Source organism: Tupaia chinensis, unplaced genomic scaffold (assembly GCF_000334495.1).
Source record: "Tupaia chinensis unplaced genomic scaffold, TupChi_1.0 Scaffold000018_1, whole genome shotgun sequence".
NCBI lineage: Eukaryota > Metazoa > Chordata > Mammalia > Scandentia > Tupaiidae > Tupaia > Tupaia belangeri.
The window spans coordinates 2,556,125-2,560,218 of NW_006159448.1; positions in this window are offsets into that span (position 1 = coordinate 2,556,125).

The following is a 4,094-nucleotide window of genomic DNA, read 5'->3' on the forward strand; positions in this document are numbered from 1 at the left end:
TCTCTTTTTTCCTGGGGAGGGCCCCCCCCCAAAAAAAAAAAAAAAAAAAAAAGAAAGAAAGAAAGAAAAAGACTAAGCCAGCCCCATCTTGCAACAATAGTGCACCAGTTAGGCACTGGTTAGAGGAAGGTGAATTTCACATGGGTAACTGGGGTTCAAGTTCAGGTCCTGTTTGCGTCACACCAGGTGCATAGGTGCCCCAATCCTGACAGGGTAAAAAATATGAAGCAAAGTGATTGCAGCATAACCAGGCCCTATTGGGTAGTACATTTCTCTTTCTCTCTCTCTTACATGTATACACACCCTCTAGCATTAAAAAAAAATAAAAATAAGAAAGCTAATTATGTCCAATTAAGAAGTACAGTCAAGAAGTCCATTTAAATTAAGAAGAAAATATTTCTTTAAGTCACAAAGATTATTGACCTAATTGAAAGGTATTTTCTTGGATGGTGTGATAGAAGTATACTGTGTGTGTGTGGGGGGTAACAGGTGACATGGTGGTCAAGGCATTGGACTCCCACATGGTCAATTGTGGTTGAAGTCCTGGACCTAGAAGCATGAAAATCATGCCAGGTGAGTGTGTGCCCAATATTCTGGGAGGAGAATGGAGGAGGAGGGATTGCAGTGTGGTCATACCATCTTGGGGGGTAATTTCTGACTTTTCCTCTCCCTGTCTCTGTCTCTCTCCAGTGAGTGCATACTCCCCTTGGCAAAATCCTAGAAACAAACAAACGAACAAACAAACAAAAGCATACTGGAATGGGTTGCAGAGTCATTAGAAAATATAGGCAGTGAAAGTGGAGAACTCTTCACAAGAGTCAAAGGAAGAAAAGCAATAAAGTAGCTTAGGAGAATGTGAATCCAAGGATGGTTGGTTTCCTTGTTTTTAAAAAGGGAATGATTAAAGTATGTTTAAGTGCCTAGAGATACAATCCAGAAGCAAAAAAGGTTCAGCATAGAGGCAAGGGAATATAATCTCTCTCCATGGGTTTGTGAGTAGGAGGTAGATAAAGGGAACAGCCCTTTTTAAAAGGAGAAACATTTTCCTCCATTTTCAATGTAGAGAAAGAAGTGACTCTGAGTGCCTATGTGAATAGGTATGCATAATTGGTGATGAGATTTGTAGGTTCCATCATGATGGTTCTAATTATCAGCAAAATCACAGAAGATCATTCACTGAAATGCTGGAAGACAGAAAAGGGTCAGTTTTGAGGACAATATACAAGGTTCAAGAGGGTCATTGTAGAGATCTGGGAATCAAGCCAGGTAACTTTGAGGGCCTTGATGAGTTGAAAGAACATAAATGTGCCCTATTGTACTGTTATTTCTCACAAATTTGAAGCTATCTGCTAAGGAATGATTATCAATGTGACCTTGGCATCTCAGCCCGGCAGAGTTTCTGTGTCATCTCTCTGATTTACTTAATCACTGAGGAAAGCTAGTTAATTGCTACAGAACCTCTCAAGAAGCTCTGCTGCTTAACTGAAGAAACCCTTTGGGTAGGTGACACATCTTAAATACAATCATCTTGTAATTGCAGATGGCATAATGATTACATTGAAGGACTCTCATGTAATTGGCCATGGTTCAAGTTCCAGACCTGCCAACTTAAAATTTAGTCTGGGTGAGTGTGCATCTATGCCCAAAATCTGCAGAGGAGACTAGCAGAGAAAGGATTGCAGCATGGCCATCCCTGAGTCAAAGGAAGAAAAGCAATAAAGTAGCTTAGGAGAATGTGAATCCAAGGATGGTTGGTTTCCTTGTTTTTAAAAAGGGAATGATTAAAGTATGTTTAAGTGCCTAGAGATACAATCCAGAAGCAAAAAAGGTTCAGCATAGAGGCAAGGGAATATAATCTCTCTCCATGGGTTTGTGAGTAGGAGGTAGATAAAGGGAACAGCCCTTTTTAAAAGGAGAAACATTTTCCTCCATTTTCAATGTAGAGAAAGAAGTGACTCTGAGTGCCTATGTGAATAGGTATGCATAATTGGTGATGAGATTTGTAGGTTCCATCATGATGGTTCTAATTATCAGCAAAATCACAGAAGATCATTCACTGAAATGCTGGAAGACAGAAAAGGGTCAGTTTTGAGGACAATATACAAGGTTCAAGAGGGTCATTGTAGAGATCTGGGAATCAAGCCAGGTAACTTTGAGGGCCTTGATGAGTTGAAAGAACATAAATGTGCCCTATTGTACTGTTATTTCTCACAAATTTGAAGCTATCTGCTAAGGAATGATTATCAATGTGACCTTGGCATCTCAGCCCGGCAGAGTTTCTGTGTCATCTCTCTGATTTACTTAATCACTGAGGAAAGCTAGTTAATTGCTACAGAACCTCTCAAGAAGCTCTGCTGCTTAACTGAAGAAACCCTTTGGGTAGGTGACACATCTTAAATACAATCATCTTGTAATTGCAGATGGCATAATGATTACATTGAAGGACTCTCATGTAATTGGCCATGGTTCAAGTTCCAGACCTGCCAACTTAAAATTTAGTCTGGGTGAGTGTGCATCTATGCCCAAAATCTGCAGAGGAGACTAGCAGAGAAAGGATTGCAGCATGGCCATCCCTGAAGGGTGATTTCTTGCCTTCTATCTCTCTGGTGAGCGCATTTGTGCTATAGCAAAGATCTCTCTAAAAAAATAAAAATAAAATTACCTCTGTAACAATGATTGGAAAGGTAAATGAATGGGTTTTCTTTTTTTTTTTTTTTTTTTTTTTTTTTTTTTTAGGAGAGATTTTGCTTTGGGGCACATGAGCTCGCTGGAGAGACAAAGAGAGACTGAGAGAAAAAGCAAGTAATAATGGCCACCAGGGGGGATGGCCACATCACAATCCCTTCTCCTCCATTTTCCTCTGGGGATCTTGGGTACACACTCACAGGTGCCCAGCATGAGTTTGAAGCCATCAGGCCCAGGACTTGCACTATGGTCGATTATGTGGGACTCCAGCGATGTAACTACTATACCAACAGCTGATCCTAGTGAATTAATTTTCAAGGTGGACTTTAATATTTCCTTAATTATAAAGACATTTGCCTCAATTTTGTACTTAATATTTATATTTAATAAAATACTCTGTACATATTAAATTGTATCTAGCTGTATTGCGATAGATTTTTTTTTTTTTGGAGAGGTTTTTGCTACAGGGTGCGTGCGCTCGCCAGACAGACAGAGAGAGACATAGAGACAGAAAGCGAGAAATCACCCCCAGAGGGGATGGTCACGCTGCAATCCCTTCTCTTCCATTCTCCTCTCGGGATCTTGGGCATGCATGCACATGTGCCCGGCGTGAGTTTTAAGCCACCGGGTCCGGGATGCGAACCGCGGTCGACTACGTGGGAATCCAGCGACATAGCCATTACGCTAACTGCTGGTTCCCTATTGCAATAGATTTTTAAAAATTATATAGAAGATAATATTTCATTCAGAAAAAGGATGTCATAAGCTTAGTTTTCAGAGGTTATTTTCTTAATTTTTATATCAAAACTTTCAAGGTATGTTAGCTCTTCATATATTAAATAATAAATTCAAATGTTTAAATCTGGGTTTAAACTAACAGTAAGTCATTTCCAGGGCAAGATGTTGTGTACATATGTTTGTGACAAATTAGACTTGGAAATTTCTGGTTTTGCTAGTATTCTGATAATTTTTTTTATTTTTAAGAATTTGTAATTTTAATTTGTTTTTATTAATATTTAGTAACTATGTATTTTAGAGAGTACAAAATGGTTTACCCAGTGTGAAAATGGTGCATATTAGTCAAATTATAGATAATACCATGTAAAGCATTGATAACAGTTAACTTTTCATTTTTGTATCTGTTAGATGTTTTTTTCCCCAACCCCTTTCCTCCTATGCTGTTATTCACCCATTCTATGCTGTCTCTAGTGTCTTCAAGTGGCCTCCCTGCTATTAGACCTTCCAATCTTTCACTGCTTTTAAAGAATGACAACATTTTTAATGTACCCTCGGTCAAGAAAACTTGAAGAACATAAGGAAAAAAGGTTAATGTCCAGAAAAACATATTTTATATTTTGGATACTAAGTCTCACTTTTCCCAAATTCTCTTTTGTCTTATTTTACCAAAA